This window comes from Oncorhynchus kisutch, linkage group LG8 (genome assembly GCF_002021735.2).
Source record: "Oncorhynchus kisutch isolate 150728-3 linkage group LG8, Okis_V2, whole genome shotgun sequence".
Lineage (NCBI taxonomy): Eukaryota > Metazoa > Chordata > Actinopteri > Salmoniformes > Salmonidae > Oncorhynchus > Oncorhynchus kisutch.
This window is the reverse complement of record NC_034181.2, coordinates 56,512,520-56,536,893: the sequence shown is the minus strand read 5'-3', so window position 1 is coordinate 56,536,893 and position 24,374 is coordinate 56,512,520. Positions and strand designations below refer to the sequence as shown.

The 24,374-nt window shown below is 42.5% G+C and overlaps 1 pseudogene across 1 annotated transcript in view; it reads right to left on the bottom strand.

Annotated features, from left to right (window-relative positions):
- Nucleotides 1–23,814, bottom strand: part of LOC109895293 (activating molecule in BECN1-regulated autophagy protein 1-like) — a 162,053-nt pseudogene extending 138,239 nt beyond the window's left edge. Inside the window, exons 1-6 of the transcript XR_004210702.1 lie at nucleotides 23,573–23,814; nucleotides 22,670–23,182; nucleotides 22,504–22,562; nucleotides 22,162–22,405; nucleotides 6,554–8,002; nucleotides 1,136–1,222 (exon numbers count right to left, since the gene is read on the bottom strand). The product of XR_004210702.1 is annotated as an activating molecule in BECN1-regulated autophagy protein 1-like (transcript). The remainder of the gene's footprint in view (nucleotides 1–1,135; nucleotides 1,223–6,553; nucleotides 8,003–22,161; nucleotides 22,406–22,503; nucleotides 22,563–22,669; nucleotides 23,183–23,572) is intronic.
- Between the last annotated feature and the right edge of the window lie 560 nt (nucleotides 23,815–24,374).

Sequence of the window (24,374 nt, the reverse complement as noted above, 5' to 3'; positions counted from 1 at the left end):
GCAGAGAAGAATGGGGAAAAACTCCCCAAATTCAGGTGTGCCAAGCTTGTAGCGTCTTACCCAAGAAGACTCAAGGCTGTAATAGCTGCCAAAGGTGCTTCAACAAAGCACTGAGTAAAGGGTCTGAATACTTATGCAAATGTGATCTTTCAGTTTTATAGTTTTAATACATTTGCAAAAAATGTCTAAAAATCTGTTTTTGCTTTGTCATTATGGGGTATTGTGTGTAGATTGATGAGGGGAAAAAAACAATGATCACATTTTAGAATAAGGCTATATTGCAACGAAATGTAGAAAAAAATCAAGCGGTCTAAATATTTTCCGAATGCACCATATATTTGACGACGACCATGTCCAATTCCATTTATAGCAGTGCTAATGTTTTTCAAAGAACTGCGTGCATTAGAACAAGTCAATATATGCCACACAGCTGGACTACTGGCAGATGTTGAGGGCAGTGACCTTTGACAATACTTAATGGGAGCATCATATATGCTGGAGGCGATACTGTCTAGTACATCTTACAGTATATAATGTTCAATGCTATCACATACTGTTGCCCGAGAACCACACAGAGACAAGTGTGCACAGGTTGGTGAAATGGTAGTCTCGTGTAGCCATTCCTCCAAAAACCTTGTCATGCCTTCTTTGGAGGTCTGAAGAATTTTGTATTAGCCGAAACGATTTGAATGGTCCGCTGGCTTCCAGCAGCTACATTTTTGTTTCCTGTTACATTCCAAGAACCCTCCCCCACATGACTGTTGAAGGAGTACTGTGTCTTAAGATCCACCCAAGCAAGGCATCTGATTGGTTTTAGACCAGGTCTCCATCCCCTTTTAGCTAATTTAGGCCAGACTTCCAGGCTTCCGGATTAGGGAAGCCTAGTTCTCTACGAGGCTAGTGAAATTATGTTTACATTGGAAACATTTGCCATTTGTTTGCACCCCTCTGTATGTTTGACACCCCTCTGTTTGAGCAACCAATGTGTTTGATTTATTGAAGTGGCTATTTATGGTTGGTTCTTGTAATGAATGCTACATGCTAATCTAGTATGCTGGGCTGATTTAAAAAAAAAATATTCTCATGAATTACATATTACAAGTAAATCATTAATAGCCCTAACCACAAGACTCACCTGGCAGGATCTGGATAAATGGGATGGTCCCGGGAGCCAGATATGTCATACCGAGACGGCGACATAATAGATGACTCCAAAAGTCTCCTATGAAAGAGAAACGGATGGTTAGATGTGCATTTCCACTCAGGAAAACACCCCAAATAAAGTTATTGTACATGTAGTTGTTTAATGATTAGCCCAAATCATTTCCATTATCACCAACTAGTCTAAACCGCTTTCCAATGGAAAAAAGGAGCCATTTCTGTGACTGATGCAACCAAACAATGTTTCTCTCCTATCTCGCTACTTTTCACAGGTATAATTAAAATGGATACCTCCACAATTAACACAAACACTCCATAGAGACCCTACATATCAGGTGCTTCCTTTTGGGTGACGACCAATGGATACGAATGTCTCCTAGCTCTTTTTTAATTCTTGATAATAGTTAACCCACTGTTCCTAGGTCGTCATTGTAAATAATCATTTGTTCTTTACTGACTTGCCTGGTTAAATAAACAAAAAAAATACTAAATTAAATTTAAAAAATAACCACCAGTGTCCAGGGACAGGTGATTTGGAGGTTAGATTTAGGATGGGAGTCAATGCACTACAGCCCGATCTATTATGCTTGATAATGCCAGTAAAACATGTGACAACGCTCTGAATTAAAAGTATTGAAGTATTCCCACACAAGGAATGTTGCCAGATGAGGCAAAGACCATGAAAAATGGCTCCATTTCAATTCACGACTTGCATTCAGCGGTCTAGCTCTTATTTTTGGATGAGAGACACAACGTGACAATTTCAAATCTTGAATTTGACATTTTTGGGACCCATAAGACAAAGACAAAAAGCAACTCCAAAATAATTAATATTAATCCAAATATGGAAGGGCGGCAATAATTTATTCAGATTTAGAATAAAAAAATGTATTGTTGAATTCAAAACTTGTTTTAAAACAGCACATATGCAGTGCAGACTATTTCAAGTGATTGGCCAGCCTGCTAGCCCAACATAGTCAACATTGAAACCATTTAGAATAATTTACAGTGTGGCTGACATGTTAATGAGACTGAACATGCAGTTCCCATCCTCCTGCTTTAATCCTTACCCCAAAGTCACAAAACAACGTGCTCATTACTGTGAGGACTACAATGGCCAAATTACTGGAATAACTCAAAGCATTCCCTTCCTTGAGATTCACATTTATCTACATCTTCACCAGCCTGCTCATTGGAGCAGTCTTTTAAACCATAATTTTGGTCAATTAAAAAGTATCATTAAAGTCCTAAGGGATATTCATTTGCTCATTATTGACAGCACATCAAGTTTTAAAAAATTATAGTGATGTGAAATGTCACAGCCCTGTGTAACAGCCCATTAAACTGGTCCAGTCTTATACTGATCCAGGACTTGAATGCAATTTCTATAGAGGATGGTGGCCTTTATACTTCAGAGGATTTAGGGTAAGCAACAACAAAATCCCTAAATATGTCATTGTTAGATTAGAACTTTAAAAACAAAATGTATACCTCAACTGCTCTAGTCATTTGGGCTCAAAACAAGTCAGAAAATGTCTTAGAATACAGTAGCCAACACCTCTCCTTGAAAAAACAATTACTGCAATAAATAATACAATATAAGCCCAATATAAGTCTTGGCCTATTCATTTTGTTAAATCCCTTTTTAAATCTGCTATATCAATGCTTTTCCCAAATGAGGGGACTTCAGAATGTGGGCACAAAAGAAAGAACCCATCGAACCCTTAGAGCAAGCCGTTGTGCACAGCTTAGACAACACAAAGTAGCCTGAAGCTCTAATATCATTAGTATAGTCACATAAAACAAAAAAAAACTTGAACATATTAAATTTAGGGTGACCTGCAGCTGTGAGTCTATGAAAAGAGACAGGAACCTAAAAGAGATGTGAACAAAACGGAGAACCAAACTTCAGTTTGGTCATTTGCTTTCCAGACATTTCTTGACAGCCTACTGATTAGACCCAATGCTTTGGCCTTGTGTCAGACAAAGTAGAGCAGCACCCTCAGGCTACTGGAGAGCTCTCCATGCAACAAGCCCCAGCATTAGGCTAGATAATGAGAGGTTGGGCAGGAAGGGTAACTTCACATTGTTAAAGTTCACAACCCTGCCCTTGAAACAGAGGCTAATTGCAGCCTTCCAGGGCACAGGGGATGGATTGGGATTGATGCAAGATGGAAAATGAGAGTGGGAAAAAAAACTATGACCGTGTGTGTTTTCAATGACTGTAGAAAAATGTTATGCAAATATTAGGTTATTTAACTTTTTCCATATCAGTTTTTACGAGAATAGGCATTACTTTCTTGCCTGGCTAAGCAAACTCTTTGCTCCAGCCAAATGCTATGCCTGGATCTGTCTGGATCCATGTACCTTCCCAATGATTTGTAGAATGAAAATCCATTCTCGACCATCTGATTGGTCCCAGAAACTGATGGGTTGGGCCAGAGCCAGAACACATGTGGGTAAAGTGGCATTTTGAAAATGTGTCATTGTCTTTGATACACGGATTGGTTTTAGATTATCCAATCGCTGATGACTTTGTTTTGTACAACACCACTCATTTTGACGTCAGCACAAACAACTTCATTGATGGCAGTCTCAGACTGAACTATGTAGCGAACAATAGGGCAGCGGAAGAATTCAGTTTGAGTCGTCAGGCAAATTACCTTCTAAGCCTATGTAAAATAGATGTCAAACCTTTGTACTGAGCTGCCACTGCTCAATCAGACATGTTGTGCAGAGCACATCATATCCTCCTACTTTGTGGGAATAAAACTCACAGAAAATACCTATGCTAATTCCCTAACTAATCCTAATAGGCTAGCCTATGTCTAAGTATGCCTATTCTAGAAACTAGTAAGCTGTCAATGGTAGTTGCCACAGGAGAGGCAGAGCTGTCATGGCAAACATCTCTAAATATCTAGTCAGTACCATACTGCCACCAAGTGGAACACTGAGGAGTAACATGGAGACAGCCCATCTTCCACAGGTCCATCACAAATGAGCTTGTCTCTGCCCTTTGATTGGAAGGTTGGGAATTCGATCCCTGGCCGAGTCATACCAAATACTCGAAAAATGGGACCCGATGCGTCTCTGCTTGGAACTCAGCATTAATGAGATTGGGGGTAATTCTGCGTTCAATACAATGACATTTCTGACTTGGAAACATGTAGAAAGATGATAGAAAGCTCTTTTGTAGGCTTTTTGAATGCTATTCATAAAAGCCATCCAACAGAAGTAAATTCATGGAAAATCTACATAGGCGTACAAAGGCACATTATCAGCAACGATCATTTTAAAAGGCTAATTGATCATTAGAAAACCCTTTTGCAATTATGTTAGCACAGCTGAAAACTGTTGTGCTGATTAAAGAAGCAATAAAACTGGCTTTCTTTAGACTAGTTGAGTATCAGGAGCATCAGCATTTGTGGGTTTGATTACAGGCTCAAAAAAGAACTTTAATCTGAAACTCGTCAGTCTATTCTTGTTCTGAGAAGTGAAGGCTATTCCATGAGAGAAATTGCCAAGAAATTGAAGATCTCGTACAACGCTGTGTACTACTCCCTTCACAGAACAGCGCAAACTTGCTCTAACCAGAATAGAAAGAGGAGTGGGAGGCCCCAGTGCACAACTGAGCAAGAGGACAAGTACATTGGAGTGTCTAGTTTGAGAAACAGACGCCTCACAAGTCCTCAACTGGCATCTTCATTAAAGAGTACCCGCAAAACACCAGTCCCAAGGTCAACAGTGAAGAGGTGACTCCGGGATGCTGGCCTTCTAGGCAGAGTTGCAAAGAAAAAGCCATATCTCAAACTGACCAATAAAAAGAAAAGATTACGACGGGCAAAAGAACACGTACACTGGACAGAAAGATGGCTTTTTTTCTTTGAAACACCATATCAAATCAAATCAAATTTTATTTGTCACATACACATGGTTAGCAGATGTTAATGCGAGTGTAGCGAAATGCTTGTGCTTCTAGTTCTGACAATGCAGTAATAACCAACAAGTAATCTAACTAACAATTCCAAAACTACTGTCTTATACACAGTGTAAGGGGATAAAGAATATGTACATAAGGATATATGAATGAGTGATGGTACAGAGCAGCATAGGCAAGATACAGTAGATGATATCGAGTACAGTATATACATATGAGATGAGTATGTAAACAAAGTGGCACAGTTAAAGTGGCTAGTGATACATGTATTACATAAGGATGCAGTCGATGATATAGAGTACAGTATATACGTATGCATATGAGATGAATAATGTAGGGTAAGTAACATTATATAAGGTAGCATTGTTTAAAGTGGCTAGTGATATATTTACATCATTTCCCATCAATTCCCATTATTAAAGTGGCTGGAGTTGAGTCAGTGTCATTGTCAGTGTGTTGGCAGCAGCCACTCAATGTTAGTGGTGGCTGTTTAACAGTCTGATGGCCTTGAGATAGAAGCTGTTTTTCAGTCTCTCGGTCCCAGCTTTGATGCACCTGTACTGACCTCGCCTTCTGGATGATAGCGGGGTGAACAGGCAGTGGCTCGGGTGGTTGATGTCCTTGATGATCTTTATGGCCTTCTTTATGGCCAAGTAAGGCCCACTACAGTCGAGGCAAAGCAAACTGCCAAGGAAGGCATTACAAAACCCTCCCAGAAGACACATCTGCCAAGCAGCTAATGAGCAAGAAGGGGAAGCCATGGAGGCAGAGCATCGTCTCAAAACTGAATGAAATGTATACTTTAATTGGGATAGGAAAGGGGGGATACTTAGTCAGTTGTCCAACTGAATGTATTCAACTGAAATGTGTCTCCCGCATTTAACCCAACCCCTCTGAATCAGAGAGGTGCAGCTGCCTTAATCGACATCCACGTCTTCTGCGCCCGGGGAACAGTGGGTGAACTGCCTTACGCAGGGGAACAGTGGGTTAACTGCCTTACTCAGGGGCAGAACGACAGATTTTGACCTTGTCAGCTCAGGGATTTGATCCAGCAACCTTCCAGTTACCGGCCCAACGCTCTAACCACTAGGCAACCTGCCACCACTTTTGTCAGAGATCCTTACCAAAAAATAGCCCTAATGACTGCACAAGTTTGGAAAAGGCCTTTTATCAACTTCGAATGAAGCACAAAAAGCAAGATATGCAAAGTTTGCCTGTGTGACTACACTAATGTCACAAGCATGGGGTGACTTGGGGTTATGTGTAGGTGTTGTGGCAGCTTATAAGATGTGTCGAATGTTGCATCTCACCTCCATCTATAACTGCCTCAAAGTCAGAGTTCAGCCATCATGCTACTTCCAGTATATTGGAAAAGGCTATGCATCGATTATGTTTTTCATTTAACAAATTGCACAAAATATAGATAAAGAAGACCTTAACACCAGATTCTCTCACCTTCTCAGGTAATTGTCATCAGGGCTTTCGTCAGGCATTTCTTGGTTTAAGGCCTCTTGTGGTACATTCACTGCTGGACTTGGACTGGCAGACTGTCTGTAAACCCTCTCCCACTGGCCTGTCTCCTGATTATACACCAACCCCACTGCCCGTTCTTTCTGCGGGCTAGGGGTTCCCCTCCAGGTTCATCAGCACTGGGCTGTGGCTGTGCTAACTGTCTCCTGTCAGAGGACTGGGGATCCTGTATCACAGTCTGCCTCATGTTGTGAAAGGCAGGGTTGGGTCTTGGGGCTGCCATGAGGTGCTCCCCTCTTGTGATGGGGTCTGGCCGGTGCGCTCCCAGCGCTGTGTACCTTGGTTAAACGTGAACAGGTTGTGGCAGACCCTGCAGCGGTTCATATGGCCACGGAAGGGACCAGAACCATCATCACCGCTGTGGGGGGGCTGATAATGAGAGGTGACAGGCCGCTCAGAGTCTATGTTATTATTGAGCATCTCCCATGCCTGTTGCTCTTGGCTGCTCTCTCCACCAGCACCACCTGACTGCTCCATTTCCTGCATGCGATCATACTCCATGAAGTAGCGATTCAAGTTGCACTGCAGCACGTTACGGATAGAGGTGGGGCTGTTGCTCCCTCCCTCCCCAAGAGTGTGGCGTCCACTACTAGTGCTGGGTCCATGTACAGAGCTGTTTCCACTGGTGTGGGGGCTCATAACTGCTGGGGGAAAGCTTCCTCCCTCTGTGGCAGAGGTGTAGACAGGCGACTGATAGGAGCACTCCTGCTGTCTCAGCACAGACAGCAGGCTGACAGATGATGCACTAGTCCTGGGTGGAGATACCCCAACACCCCCACTACGCTCAGGCCGCATGTTGAGCATGCTACCCATCCAGTCTGCCCCCGCCAGTCGCCCAGAACACTCCCGGCCTGGCTGCTGGTGGCCTGAAGATGGAGTGCGTAAAGAGTGTCCTCTAGCACCGCTGTACACACTGCTGAAGGCAGAGGGACGGTGTGAGGAGCGAGGCTCAGAGGGCTGCTGGGGCTCAGTGCGAGCAGAGGAGAAGGTGGAGGCATAGGACTGGGTCTCCAGGCTCTCAGGGTCAGAGGGGTCCTCTCCAGATGGTGAAGGGGCTTGGGTGGGAGAGCACCGACTGCAGAAGCAAACCATACCAAGGTGTTGCACACAACCCTGGTAGGGGGGTCGGAAGCGATTCCGCAGGGCGGAATAATGTCCAGAGGGAAGACTAGGAGAGTCAGCAGCACTATTGACAGCGGGTTCAGGAGGATGCTGCTCCTCAGACTGTGAGCCTGAGTTCCTCGATGACAGGATGTGCAGGAAGTTGTGGAGAATGGGGTTACGGCGGACCGGTTGGGACTGTAGGAAGGATCGATGGCGAAAGTGGGGCATCTCCATGCTATCCATAGGGACCTCAGAGTCATCATCACTCTGCTGAAAAGCACACAACGGGAACAAAATGTTCTTGATATGACGTAACTGACCGAATGTAAAGTATATAACGTAAAGTTTTAGACAGAGTCTCACCTGTTGGTTAGGGATTCACTATAGCAGTCAACAGGTAATGACCCAGTGGGTCAAACCTCACCAGTCTGCAACAGAGCATTCACATATGTCATTATCTACATTTAGCTTTAAATACTGTTTGAGAATCTGACTCGGTTTTCAAATTCAGAAATTTCAGCAAAGTTTCAACATGTAAACTAATCGAACACTGTGGAAATGACAGGGAGATGGAGAAGGTGGAGCTTTTCGTCAGACCTGACTCTCTCTGTCTCGCTGGCAGTCTTGACCAGGGCAAATGGCTCCCTCCTACTCCAGTCTTTACTGTTGGCATGACACAGGACTGATGGTAACACTCACCTTGTCTTCTCCGGACAAGTTGAGAGAAGTTGCTTCTTTGCTGCCCTTCTTGACACCAGGCCATCCTCCAAAAGTCTTCGCCTCACTGTGCATGCAGATGCACTCACACCTGCCTGCTGCCATTCCTGAGCAAGCTCTGTACTGGTGGTGCCCCGATCCCGCAGCTGAATCAACTTTAGGAGACGGTTCTTGGGTGCCCTGAAGCCTTCTTCACAACAATTGAACCGCTCTCCTTGAGGTTCTTGATGATCCGATAAATGGTTGATTTAGGTGCAATCTTACTGGCAGCAATATCCTTGCCTGTAAATCTCTTTTTGTGCAAAGCAATGATGACAGCACGTGTTTCCTTGCAGGTAACCATGTTTGACAGAGGAAGAACAATGATTCCAAGCACCACCCTCCTTTTGAAGCTTCCAGTCTGTTATTTGAACTCAATCAGCATGACAGAATGATCTCCAGCCTTGTCCTCATCAACACTCACACTTGTGTTAACAAGAGAATCACTGACATGATGTCAGCTGGTCCTTTTGTGGCAGGGCTAAAATGCAGTGGAAATGTTTTGGGGGGGGATTCAGTTCATTTGCATGGCAAAGAGGGACTTTGTAATTAATTGCAATTCATCTGATCACTGTTCATAACATTCTGGAGTATATGCAAATTGCCATCATACAAACTGATGCAGCAGACTTTGTGAAAATTAATATTTGTGTAATTCTCAAAACTTTTGGCCACGACTGTATATACTGGTAGTGGTGGAAAAATGTCTGTCTCAATACAGCTGTGTCGACCCTTTGGGAAGAATTAAACGTGGTTAAGCTTCTCTAGTGTCCGTGAGTCATTTACTCTGAAAAATTAGAACCAAACAAGTAGAGTTCACCACGATTTGTAGTCAAACCAAAGAGTCCAGATCAATGGAGCAGAGCTGTCAACAAACAAGGTAGGCAAGTTCCTATACCTGTTTCCACTTTGACATCTTGGGGAGATGAAAATCGTAGGCTGAACATTATAGGATATGGACCGGGAGAGTTTAATTCAGTAGACCCATTGTGTAACAACAGGTCGTAGCTTTATGGTAGATAGTAAGTCCCGGAAGGTCAACTCGTACAGGCTGGTACCTGTAGGGTAAGTCCTAGGGGGTAAATCCCTAGTAGGTTGGTTCCTGCTAGTACTATAAAGTAAATGGTAAATTCCTAGTAGGTTGGTTCCTGCTAGTACTATAAAGTAAATGGTAGACTCCTTGTAGGTTGGTTCCTGCAAGTACTATAAAGTAAATGTAAATTCCTAGTAGGTTCATCTCCAGCAGGCTAGTACCTGTAGGGTAAGTCCTAGGGGGTAAATTCTGGTTGGGATAGTTCATGTGACTACTATAAGAATAGGGTGAGTCCCGGAAGGTAAGCCCGCGCAGGCTGGAACCTGCAAAGGGTAAATTCTTGGTGGGGTTGGTTCCCTGCTAAATCTGTAATGAGAGGGTGGAAGCCCAGTCGCAGTGGCCGTGAGAGCACAGGGTGTGAGTGTGTGTGTGAAAAAGAGGTTAGTTTTATGCCCTGTTGGGGTGGTGAACCATGGCAGATTATGTGGAAATAGGAAGACAAGTGTGAATAATTTTGGTGATGTCTTATCAATAATAGGGATATTGTAGGCAATATGGGAAAAAAGCTATTAAGTAATCCGTATTCTCCAGTAATACATTCGCAGACGCTATAGTATCATTCTAATACAAGGTATTAAGTGCCGTGACCAATGAATTATTATCCGGGTAAGTGTGTGGCGCTACCTTGGAAGTGTGTGGCGCTACCTTGGAAGTGTGTGGCGCTACCTTGGAAGTGTGTAGCGCTACCTTGGAAGTGTGTAGCGCTACCTTGGAAAACAGTTAATAGAAGGTGTGTATTATAGACGGGAGTGAAAAAATCCAAAACATACTGAACACCGTCAGGAGAGGTTAGGGAATAATAACTATTGATAAGAGAACAAACGGATCCGATTCTCCCTGTAATGTGGAGCTAGACGATTTCAATAAAGCCATGGAGGCGCTGAAAGAAGAGCACCAGCATTCTACCAATTTGGCTCGAATATGGGAAGAATTTGGGCAACATTTCCCTGCTGACAGAGAATTCAAATCAAATGAAGAATTCAGGGAGGCAATTATGACTTGGCACAATGACATAAAACCAGAATCAAAAGCTCAATATATCAGCGTGTTGATGTCAGCATTCTATCAACAAAAAATGCACCACGATAAACCCGGAATGAGGACAAGTACGCTGCCACAAAAAAACTGGGAACGGGAGTGTATTGACAAAATTTGCACTTCTGCTTTAATGGCAGATTTGAACACTGTGATCAAAACGGTAATTGCAGGGGCAGTGGATTTAATTCAAGAGGATGTTTTGAGAGTGGAATATGACTCCGCTCACGTCGCAGATGTGCAAGGGGTTAATAGGGCCATAGGGAAAATCACTAACTATAGTTTCAGTGGCCAAGGTAAGACAAAGAAATGTCGCAAAAAAAACAAAGCGTACAGAGAAAGCTCCCTGTTTTAGACGTGGGAATATCGGACATTGGAAGAATGAGTGTAATGTGATACTGGAACATGCTGCATTCGAAGGAAATGCCGTTATACAAGCATTTGCATCTTTTTCAAAAGAGCAACAATAAATCGTCTTGAGATTAGTAGGAGAGGAAATGTCACATATTGGTGAATAGCCTCGGTTCGATCGATAAGTGGTTCATAGAGATTACAGTTTCTACGTGAAGGAAGACGTATGAGATCACGTCTGACCTAACTACACTGCTCAAAAAAATAAAGGGAACACTTAAACAACACAATGTAACTCCAAGTCAATCACACTTCTGTGAAATCAAACGGTCCACTTAGGAAGTAACACTGATTGACAATACATTTCACATGCTGTTGTGCAAATGGAATAGACAACAGGTGGAAATTATAGGCAATTAGCAAGACACCCCCAATAAAGGAGTGGTTCTGCAGGTGGTGACTACAGACCACTTCTCAGTTCCTATGCTTCCTGGCTGATGTTTTGGTCACTTTGAATGCTGGCAGTGCTTTCACTCTAGTGGTAGCATGAGACGGAGTCTACAACCCACACAAGTGGCTCAGGTAGTGCAGCTCATCCAGGATGGAACATCAATGCGAGCTGTGGCAAGAAGGTTTGCTGTGTCTGTCAGCGTAGTGTCCAGAGCATGGAGACGCTGCCAGGAGACAGGCCAGTACATCAGGAGACGTGGAGGAGGCCGTAGGAGGGCAACAAACCAGCAGCAGGACCGCTACCTCCGCCTTTGTGCAAGGAGGATCAGGAGGAGCACTGACAGAGCCCTGCAAAATGACCTCCAGCAGGCCACAAATGTGCATGTGTCTGCTCAAACGGTCAGAAACAGACTCCATGAGGGTGGTATGAGGGCCCGATGTCCACAGGTGGCGGTTGTGCTTACAGCCCAACACCGTGCAGGACGTTTGGCATTTGCCAGAGAACACCAAGATTGGCAAATTTGCCACAGGCGCCCTGTGCTCTTCACAGATGAAAGCAGGTTCACACTGAGCACGTGACAGACATGACCATCTGGAGACGCCGTGGAGAACATTCTGCTGCCTGCAACATCCTCCAGCATGACCGGTTTGGCAGTGGGTCAGTCATGGTGTTTCTTTGGGGGGCCGCACAGCCCTCCATGTGCTCGCCAGAGGTAGCCTGACTGCCATTAGTTACCGAGATGAGATCCTCAGACCCCTTGTGAGACCATAGGCTGGTGTAGTTGGCCCTGGGTTCCTCCTAATGCAAGACAATGCTAGACCTCATGTGGCTGGAGTGTGTCAGCAGTTCCTGTAAGAGGAAGGCATTGATGCTATGGACTGGCCCGCCCGTTCCCCAGACCTGAATCCAATTGAGCACATCTGGGACATCATGTCTTGCTCCATCCACCAACGCCACATTGCACCACAGACTGTCCAGGAGTTGGCGGATGCTTTAGTCCAGGTCTGGGAGGAGATCCCTCAGGAGACCATCCGCCACCTCATCAGGAGCATGCCCAGGCGTTGTAGGGAGGTCATACAGGCACGTGGAGGCCACACACACTACTGAGCCTCATTTTGACTTGTTTTAAGGACATTACATCAAAGTTGGATCCGCCTGTAGTGTGGTTTTCCACTTTAATTTTGAGTGTGACTCCAAATCCAGACCTCCATGGGTTGATAAATTTGATTTCCATTCATCAATTTTGTGTGATTTTGTTGTCAGCACATTCAACTATGTAAAGAAAAAAAGTATTTAATAAAAATATTTCATTCATTCAGATCTAGGATGTGTTACTTTAGTGTTCCCTTTATTTTTTTGAGCAGTGTATTTAGCAAAGGCTAGGGATGAAATAACACGGAGTCCTTACGATGAGAAATTGGCTAAATTTGCCACAGGAAAATTTATTTTGGGTTGAAGAATCTTGGCAAAGTGCCAGGGGAATGGATTCTAAAGGTAACACATTTAAATTATATGGCCAAACACTCCTTGTAAACTCAGTTAGCCCTGTTTTTTTTATTTATCTCATGAGACATTGTGGTTTTAGTTTGAAATAGATGTAAGTTTTATGTTGTCTTATTCTGAAATAGATTTCTATAATATACGAAAGGGTGGAGGGGTAACAAGGAATTAGCCAAGTTACTAACCTTAACATTTTTTAGGTAGTTCATGAACATTGTAGTGGATTGAAACAAACATTTAATGGGTTCTGAAGGACAGGGAATGTAAAGGGAGAGGAAATATGTGAATGGTGTCAAATGCTCTGTATCCTGACTTTCTGGTGAGGCCTGATCAATCTCACTAGAAATTATCGGAACAGGATTTAATTTTAAAATGAATGACAAACACCAGTCTATTCAAATTGTACCATTACTTTATGAGATTATTATTATTTCCGTAGGGAGTTATAAAGAGTTGTTTTAGAATCATGTGTTCGACTGGGAAAATTAACAGTTCCCTGGGGTCCTGGTTTTTGGGTAAATATACAGAGGTACTGTGTTCAGTCTGGATACAGGAGGGGAAATATATGTTAATAAGGGATGACAGTTACTTCAAATGGATTGTGATATGAGTATTGCTGATTTAATTTAGTGTTTTTGTTTCGATACAAATTTCACCAGATTGGGATACTGGAGTGTGGGATTCTGCGAGGGGTTAGGGTGCTAACTTCATGATCTGGAAACTCTTTCGAGAGGTCGCCAGTAGAATAAGGGAGTATGGACTAATTTTGAAAATGGTTTTAGCAGTAACAGTATGTTGGTATGCTCTTTGACATTTGTCGTAGATATAATGTTATTAAGAAAAGGTTCATGTAAGAAGGTTCATATAGTCAATGCTTGTCTGGATTTCCTGAAACAGAAATTAATTGAGCTAAACTGTTGTTGTCATCTTTGCTTTTTATGAGGTTATCATGGAAGCTGACGTCAGATCATGTCTTAATGCATGGTAGGAATCATTTGACCACAAACCGCGTGTGTGAACCTCAAAACCCTCCCTAACCGGCTGAAGAAAGAGCGACGAAGGCGTGCAATTCGACAGTGGCTTTTTAACACTTCTGAGTCCGAGCCATAAACCGAAGTGCTGAGAACGGCAGGTGAGAGATTTGTGTACGTGGGAGAAACGGACGTATCCATTTGGATATTGAAATCAGGACATTATCAAGGGCCATCAAATGGGACAGGCAAGAGTTACATGTGCCGTTGGGAAGATGAACTGTAAACGCTATCTGAAAAAGACACGCTAGAATGATAAGTGCCGGGAAAAGGACAGGAAGGGGGGGGGGGGGGGGGGGGTCTACACACTGCAAACAATTTTGACAAAGGATGCATTGAGATACTGATCTTTCATTAACAGGCCACTCGTGACAGGACAACAGGGACAGGGGGGGGCTGTAATGAGGAGTTATTACCGGCAATAAAAAGGTTAAGTTTATAAAAGTACATTCTAACAGGGATGATGTGTGCTAAATTGAGAAGCTGGGATTCGAGTCCTATTCTCAAAGTAAGTACTAAGGACTCTCATTCTAAATTTGTTTTGGATAATTTATAAAATGTTTTAGTTATGATTTGGGCACAGCGAAAGAGAGTTGCTACAGAACGGTGAGAGGTGGGGGCGCTGATAAAATGTATTTTGCAGAGAGAGTCTCCAGAAACCTTACCTCTAAGTGTCCTCCTACAGAGAGGTTGTTTGTTAGAGAAAATCACTGGATGATAGGCTTGGGACAACCATGAACGTTTTTTTGTTCTCTTTTGTTTTACCATGTAATCAGAATTGTTAAGTTAAATCGCATCAATGTGTGGTGCAAAGTTATTAAACATGTACTTCTTTTTCTCTTTCCTTTTCAAGTCAATATGTTTTTAGGTTTTGTGGAACATAAGAGTGATCATTGTTCCAGAGGAGAGACTGATGTACATTGACTAATTGATTTGAGAATGTGTTAGTATGTTTATAACTGTAGAAATGCATTAGGAGTAGTGACTAGTGTGTTATGGGTTAGATGTAATGATAGTGTATCATTCCCAGAGACTGTATATTGTTACAGGAGATAGCTCATAGGAGAGGGAGGACAGCTAACTGTACACAATATGGGGATTTAATTGTACAATACACATACCCAGATCATGGTGAGAGGAGAAGAGATAGTGGTGGCATTTCAGACACTATGGTAAACATTCAAGAAACCTGTGACTTTTGTTAGGTTGGATATTCTGCCCAACTCATTAATCTTTTTCCCAATTTCTAACATCCGGCTAACACTTGACAGATTAATTGAAGGTTATAGGCATTGGCCATGTTAGTAGAAGCACGGGTTAGCATTGTTGGGATATCAATTAATGAGGACTCGTGCCACATGGATTGGTAACTGGGAGACCGATGGGAGTACAGGGGAGGCTGTTATTCAAATGTCAGAAATTAGTGCTCTTGAAATAAGACGAGAGTTCATGTTGTCAGAAAATGTGTTGCATTATGTATATCCTCAGGTGAAAACAGAGATAAACAAGGGCACAGGCTGAATTCTGGAGATTGAGTGTACGTCAAGATGCACCAGGCGGTGTTTTGGGACAGTGTTGGTCTGGTCCACACACACACTACTCCTTACAGCAGCTGCAGCGGTAAAGATCGTCATGTCTCTCCTTGGTGGGTGCATTGTTCTCACGTGAAGTGAGGTCAAGCTGCATAATGGGTGAGCTTGAAGACATGACAGAGGAAGTGGAGCGAAAGAGAGAGACTAGATTCCACTGTAAGACATACAGATGGGTTGGGTCTGGGAGCTACTTTAAACATCATAGGGGGGTTAGCTGCTTTATTGGTTAATGCATCATATGAAAGAGGTTAGATATTGGGGTAATTGTACTCTAAACAACATGTTGAAGTCATTGATGTGAAAGCATATACAGTGCTGAGTTACCTTAAGAGGATGTAGGGGTGTGGCAATGGAGGAGATGGGGAACAAAGTGAAAATGATATGACTTGGGAACACCTCTCGGAACCTGGGGCCGAAAGAGGAAGACTGGGCGAAAGCACAAGGAGGCTTTTTAGGGCTTTCATCTTTGTGGAACCCAGCAGAAAAGTATCCTGGAGGCATAGAGTCAGGTGAAGAGAGAGTGGGAATTGTCATGGTCTCAGACTTTGGTTTTCATGCATATATAATTATGCATAGCTTATCACGTTAACTTCTTGAGTGTAGGGTTTTTTGGCTAAAAAACGTACCCATTTGAAACTGCCTATTTCTCAGGCCCAGAAACTAGAATATGCATATAATTGTCAGATGATGGTAGAAAACACTCTAAAGTTTCCAAAACTGTCAAAATATTGTCTGTGAGTATAACAGAACTGATATTGCAGGCGAAAACCTGAGGAAAATCAAACCAGGAAGTGGCTTCTATTTTGAAAGCTTCATGTTCCATAGCCTGCCTTCGCTCCATTTAAAGGGATATGAACCAGATTCCTTTTCCTATCGCTTCCTCAAGTTGTCAACAGTCTTTAGACAGTTTCAGGCTTTATTTTAAAAAATGAGCAAGAAAGATAACACGTCAGTGGATAGCTGGGTGTTCGCATGAGTTTTGCTTGCGCAACAGAGTGGGGCAGCCATTGTCTCTCCCTCTCCTATTGAAAAAGCGACAGTCCCGGTTGATATATTACCGATTATATATTTTAAAAACAACCTGAGGATTGACTATAAAAAAAGTTTGAAATGTTTCTGTGGACATTACGGATACTATTTGGAATGTTTGTCTGCGATGTCGTGACCGCTCACGCCTGTGGATTTTGGATATAAAAATAATCTTTATGGAACAAAAGGAACATTTGTGCAACTGGGAGTCTCGAGTGAAAACATCCGAAGATCATCAAAGGTAAGCGATTTAATCTATTGCTTTTCTGACTTTCATGACCAATCTACTTGGCTGCTAGGTGTATTTTGTCTACTGAGAGAGATGTTCTTCCATAAACGCTTGTCATGCTTTCGCCGAAAAGCTGTGTTGAAATCTGACACGCCAGGTGGATTAACAACAAGCTAAGCTGTGTTTTGCTATATTGCACTTGTGATTTCATGAAAATTAAATATGTTTAGTAATTTAATTTGAATTCAGCGGATGTTGATGAAAATGATCCCGCTAACGGGATGGGTGCGTCAAGAAGTTAATACTGTTACGTTTGGTGTCTTTTTTGTTGCTTTCCAAGTCTTATGCTGTCACTCTCTTAGGAACCAGAAGGAGAGGGTGGAGAAACAAAAAGCGCTCCAGCTGACATGGAACAAGACAGCAGATTCATCTAGAATGTCATTTTGTTGTGTGATGAGAGATGGAAATAAAATTGTGTATGGTGTGATAAGTCTCTGAGTTTGTAAACGTCACGGTGAATGTTTTGTTATCATTGTTTGTTCATCTAATAAACATTTTTATTTATTAATTTTTTATTAATTAATTTTTATCATTGTCCATTTAAAAGTAATTTCCAAGTTTACGTAAATTGAACATTAGGAAGCTATTCTTCAATAGGAGGGACTGTTGGGGGGGGTGTTGTATCATTTGATTTACACAACATGCCTACCACTTTTAAGACGGAAAATATTTTTTCTTGTGAAACAAACAAGGAATAACACAAAAAAAAACTGTAAACTTGAGCGTGCATAACTATTCACCCCCCCCAAAGTCAATACTTTGTAGAGCCACCTTTTGCAGCAGTTACAGCTGCAAGTCTCTTGGGGTATGTCTCTATAAGCTTGGCACATCTAGCCACTGGGATTTTTGCCCATTCTTCAAGGAAAAACTGCTTCAGCTTCTTCAAGTTGGATGGGTTCCGCTGGTGTACAGCAATCTTAAGTCACACCACAGATTCTCAATTGTATGTAGGGTCTGGGCCATTCCGAGACATTTAAATGTTTCCCCTTTAAACCAATCGAGTGATGCTTTAGCAGTATGCTTAGGGTCATTGTCAAATTGGAAGGTGAACCTCCATCCCAGGCTAAAAATCTCTGGAAGACTGAAACAGGTTTCTCTCAAGAATTTCCCTGTATTTAGCGCAATCATTCTTTCAATTCTGACTAGTTTCCCAGTCCCTGCCGATGGAAAAACATCCCCACAGCATGATGCTGCCACCACCATGCTTCACTGTGGGGATGGTGTTCTCGGGGTGATGGGTTTCCACCAGACATGTAGCTTTTTGTCCATCAAGGAAAACTCTATTTTAGTCTCATCTAACCAAAGTACCTTCTATATGTTTGTGGAGTCTCCCACATGCCTTTTGGCGAACACCAAACGTGTTTCCTTATTTTTTTCTTTAAGCAATGGCTTTTTTCTGGCCACTATTCCGCAAAGCCCAGCTCTGTGGAGTGTACGGCTTAAAGTGGTCCTATGGACAGATACTCCAATCTCCGCTGTGGAGCTTTACAGCTCCTTCAGGGTTATCTTTGGTCTCTTTGTTGCCCCTCTGATTAATGCCCTCCTTGCCTGGTCTGTGTTTTGGTGGGCGGCCCTCTCTTGGCAGGTTTGTTGTGGTGCCATATTCTTTCCACTTTCCAATAAAGGATTTAATGGTGCTCTGTGGGATGTTCAAAGTTTGATGTTTTTTTATAACCCAACCCTGATCTGTACTTCTCCACAACTTTGTCCCTGACCTTTTTGGAGATTTTCTTGGTCTTCATGGTGCCGCTTGCTTGGTGGTGCCCCTTGCTTAGTGGTGTTGCAGACTCTGGGGCCTTTCAGAACAGGTGTCTATATACTGAGATCATGCGACACTTAAATAAAGTCCACCTGTGCAATCTAACTAATTATGTGACTTCTGAAGGCAATTTTGTCGCACCACCTATTGAGGGGCTTCATAGCAAAGGGGGTGAATATATATGCACGCACCACTTTTCCGTTTTATTTATTTATTTGAATTTTTTGAAACAAGTATATTTTTTTGTTGGCTTCACCATGTCCATTACATGAAATCCAAATAAAAATCCATTTAAATTACAGTTTGTAATGCAACATAATAGGAAAAACGCCAAGGGGGATGAATACTTTTGCAAGGCACTGTAGACATCATGCAAAACAACAAATCCCTGCAAGCTCCTGCACATTATCTCTAGCTGAAACCTTTGCTAACAGGTATTATGACAACTTAAAACTTGCACAAGACAGTTCTCAGAACTGTCAATTTAAAGAAATGTTGCCAATTTATCCATTACAAGTTTTATTTAACCTGGTAGGCAAGTCAGTTAAGAACAAATTCTTATTTACAATGACGGCCTACCAAAAGGTCTCCTGCGGGGACAGGGGCTGGGATTACATTTTTTTAAACATAGGCTAACACGCATCACGACAAGAGAACACTACATAAAAAGAGACCTAAGACAACAACATAGCAAGGCAGCAACACATGACACACAGCATGGTAGCAACACAACATGACAACATGGTAGCAGCACAAACATGGTACAAACATTATTGGGCACAGACAACAGCACAAAGGGCAAGAAGGTAGAGACAATACATCACGCAAAGCAGTCACAACTGTCAGTAAGAGTGTCCATGATTGAGTCTTTGAATGAAGAGATTGAGATAAAACTGTCCAGTTTGAATGTTTGTTGCAGCTCGTTCCAGTCGCTAGCTGCAGCGAACTGAAAAGAGGAGTGACCCATGGATGTGTGTGCTTTGGGGACCTTTAACAGAATGTGACTTGCAGAACGGGTGTTGTATGTTGAGGATGAGGGCTGCAGTAGATATCTCAGGGGGGAGTGAGGTCTAAGAGGGTTTTATAATTAAGCATCAACTAGAGAGAGACAACTCAAAGGCGAAATCCATTAATGCCAAGATAATGGAATTCATTGTGCTACTTGCTATAGGCGTCAAGACTGACATTTGGACCAGCGGTGTCAGCCCCATTAGCATGCTGAGTCTGATAGCACAGTAGGTCAATGAGGATTTCGTACTGAGGAAAGCCGTATTGGATGCTCAAGAATGTGCTGGTTCTCATACCGCTGTTGCCATTTCAATGGCATTTGAGAACATGTTTGAAACATGAACACACTCCAAGTGCAATTCGAACAACTGACTGGAGAAATAAGCTAATCAACTGCGTCTGCAGCTGACGTTATATCCTCTGTCATGGCATTGAAATGCCTGCTCAACAAAACTGCCGATTTGGAGCGTGGGGTTAAAACTTGCAAAAGTACTCGAGACTGTGAACAAGCGATTCTGTGGTATTTTCTCTGAGCCTCTTTACTGTGTCGTCACCATGCCCGATGCTAGGTACAAGGACCACTACTTCGATGCAGACAAGAAACAGGGTTTACGTGAAATTTTACATTCACAGCATGGAAACGGACACAGTGACAGTGCTCACAGAGTAAAAGAGGCCATAAACAGACAGAGCTGAAACTTCACTGCTTGACATGTATGATGAAATCCTTGTTGAGAATGAAACGGCTGAACAAATGAACAATGAAACTGCACAGCAAGTAAGTGATAGAAATAGGTTTTGATTATGCTTTGCTGGTAATGGGGACATAAGTAAATGACAACAAAATAACATTTTGGTTGGTGTAGTGTGTGTGTATGTGTAACCTTTATTTAACAATGCAAGTCAGTTAAGAACAAATTCTTATTTACAATGACGGCCTAACCCCAGCCAAACCCGGACGACGCTGGGCCAATTGTGCGCTGCCTTATGGAACTTCCAATCACGGCCGGATGTGATACAGCCTGGATTCGAACCAGGGACTGTAGTGACGCCTCTTGCACTGAGATGTAGTGCCTTAGACCACTGTGTCCATATGTGTGTGTGTGTGTGTGTGTGTGTGTGTGTAACTTTTTAACTGTACTAGAATGTTTAAAAGGCAGCTAAAATGTTAAATATCGGTATCGTTTTTTTTGGCAAGGAAAATATTGGATATCGGTATGGCCAAAAATGTCATATCGGTCCATCCCTAGCATCAATTAGTGGGTCTTGCGACAGGTATACAGAGATGACCAATTTACAGTGGAGTATAGAGTGTAGTGATGTGTCCTATAAGGAGCATTAGTGGCAAATCTGATGGCCGAATGGTAAAGAACATCCAGCCGCTCGAGAGCACCCTTACTTGCCGATCTATAAATTATGTATCCGTAATCTAGCATGGCTAGGATGGTCATCTGAATCAGGGTTAGTTTGGCAGCTGGGGTGAACGAGGAGAAATTACGATAGAGGAAACCCAAGTCTAGATTTAACATTTAGCTAACATTAGATAGCTAATCCAGAGATTCTTACCTTTGCCTCGATTCGGCAGTCTAGACCAGATCATCATGGCATTTGTGGTTCTGTATAATAGCTACATTAGCAGTTAATTAGCATTACATTTTGGATAAATACAGGCGAATATATTGATAAGTCACTTTGTCCTAGAGAGATGTACACGGTTATCAAAACGTCACGCCAGCGTACGCCTAAACGAAACAGATCCCTTAGTTTAAGTGTTTCTAAAATGAAATGAAAAATGAAATGGTGAAAAAACTATTGGAACCATTTCCCTGTTTGACTTCTAGGTTTTATGGTATTATGACTCTGTGGTACGCTATAAAGGGCTTTCACCATTTAAAAGTAGTCAACCGGGTGGGGATCCATATGGGTTGAGAGGAATCAGCCAATGATCAGATCAAATTGGGTTACCTGGTTTGTAAATGGCTGTATCACTGCCATCTTTCGGCCACAATAAATTAATGACCAGATTTGGTTCAGTACTCCGGCACTGCAGGTGGCGGTAAAACACAAAGAAAATTGATGACTTAAAAATGGAGATGGCCTCAGATGCCATAATGGGACAGATAAAAAGGGAGAATCTCAATTGGTTTTGCTCAACTCTCCTCTGTCCTGCTTTTGAAAAAGTTCAAAGATAATCGAGGAGCAGAGGCGAGGAAACAAATGAGCTTCTATGAAATGAGACTCCGCTCCATAAGGCAAATTACATTTACAGCTAGCTAGTTGTGGAAGACATTTTATAGATGAAATAAGTGCTGTATTCTTATTAAATGTGTGCATGCTTTTCTCCTTCGAGAAAACAGCTGATTCAAAGTGGGTGTGGCAGATTTTAAAACACGTCAGCGCTAGTCACTGAGTGGAATACTCTTGTGCATCAAGGAAGTGAGCATGTCCTCCGTTCACCTACTAATTAACTGACACCGTCCTCAACCACTTCGGTTTCCAGGTCAGAGAGGAGAGGACGGAGTCATCATCTAATTAAGTCTGTTTGCACATGTCGTCCCTGGCGTTCCTTTGCATAAGAAGATGACACCCACTCACATGCAGGTCCCAGATGCGAACCTCTCCATCCAGACATCCCGAAGCCACCAAACCAGGGATGGTAGGGTGAAAGGTCAGACACCAAGGAGTGCGGCGATGGCCAACCAGAGAGTGAACACACTTCCCTGTCTTAACCACTGTGACATAAATGTTGTGGTTGACATGTGTGGAGGCCATTAAGGTCCTATATGAAAGGAAAACGTTAACAGTTACCATACAATCTTCCAGTCTTGGTGTCTTTCTACCTCCTCCCAAACATTTTTTATAGGATGTCATTCTGACCTGTCCGGGCTAAAAGCCAACAGGAAGGTAGAACGAGGGCTGTCCGGCAACTCCACTTTCTGTGGAAAATCAAATAAAAAGAGCACATAAAAAGTCACCACTCATCTCAGTTAAACTTGATACATTGCACAATTTCCATCCATTCCTCAGGAAGGATGCTCCTTACCTGACTCTGCCATTTCATCCTCCGGGTCTTCTCCTCAACAAGCTGCTGCAGGAGGCGCTGGGAGCCAAGGCCGCGGGCACCACACTCCCGGGCAGATAAGATCCGCACTGAATTCTTTGGGTAGACAGTCATCTCAAAGATCAGGCCTTCCTCCTTCACACTGGTGTTTGTTGGTCTCAGTCACCAAAGGGTCTTCGCAAAGGCCATATGAAAGTGTGTGTGGCCAGCTTGTAGTCTAAAGGGGCATCTAGCTTGTAGTCTACACCTTTACCTTACCATAGCATGATGAAATCCAACTATTGATGACAGAACCATGTTTGTAGCTAACTAGCTAAAATGGGTTTTTAATGATTAGTTACCTAATCACTGCAGTTTGTCATTTGTTAACAGCCATGAGGAGCTGATGACAATGTTGCCATTGGTGACATGAATAATTTAAATCTGTTCGTTTTACAGAATTACAACACAACGTTAATGACCAAACAACTGGTGGTGTGGGTTCTGGCAGTTAAACTGAAACACAGAGAAACAACGAAAACAGGCTGTCATGAAACTTAAAAATCGAGTTAAACTACCCGTCTCCTAGCTCCAGATTGTAAAACCAGATACTGTGATTTAACCCAACAAATGTGGTTCATTATACTGGTGGAGGACAAAGATAGTATCGCCAATAGCAAGTTAAAGTTGTCAGTTGAAAACTCTGACGACGTTTTGTACAGCCAGGCCTGTAACTACCAGTAATATTTGGTTAAATCACATTATATTGTGTTACAATCTGTAACTATCAGTCTCCCAATAAACTAACAAGCCAGCGTTTGTCCAACTCAAGCGTTGACAACCAACCCAAACAAGGCATTTGGCCAAACTAGCTAACGTTAGCGATATACTCGACCACGTCCCTACCTTTGCCCCACTGCTACGGTTGGATGTTCTTGACTAGTTACATATATTAGACTTTTACCAGCGTCTGAAACGGTCTCGTATATTTATGTTTCATTTTCTCCGATGTTTTCATATTGTGTTGACCGACTGTGGTTAGCAAACTAGCAGTGTAGCTAGGTTAGCTATTGGTCTATGTTCTCCAAAACATTAGCCAGCTGGCCAGATCAGACCTGGCTCAGCACATCAGGCATTACTAGCTGAACACAGGAACCGAGGTCAGCGTCAAACAGGGAGCTTTTTTTGTTTTCAGTGCAATAAATAGCTAGCTTACAAAGGGGTCAATTTTGCTTTAAAGTAAGCAATGTGTTGTTCATCTACATTTATCGCTATTTCTAAATGTTTTACAGAAAACATAGAAGTTCATGATTATACAACGTAGCGTTTTCCAAACTGGGTCCAAATAGGATCCTGGTCCTCAATCCAAACAGTACACACATATTTGTAAAAAGGGACCTGGATGGCACAATAAAGTCGGACTTATTTCCATTCTGGTCCCTATTTTTTTTTTTACATAAATACATATACAATTATATAGAAAGAGACCTCCAGGAGTTTACGTACAATTCTTACAAGCTTGTTTGGCTGGTAGCTTATTCTTTAGATGTTCGGGTCTGCTGGTGAACCAGACATGATCAAAGTGACACTGGACTGGCGCACTAGCTAGGTTTCCATCCAATTGGCGATAGATTTTAATTCGAATATTGTAAAATCCTCATAAAACAATATGCCATTTCAGAGTTCTCTTTAGGAAATTTAAGCACCT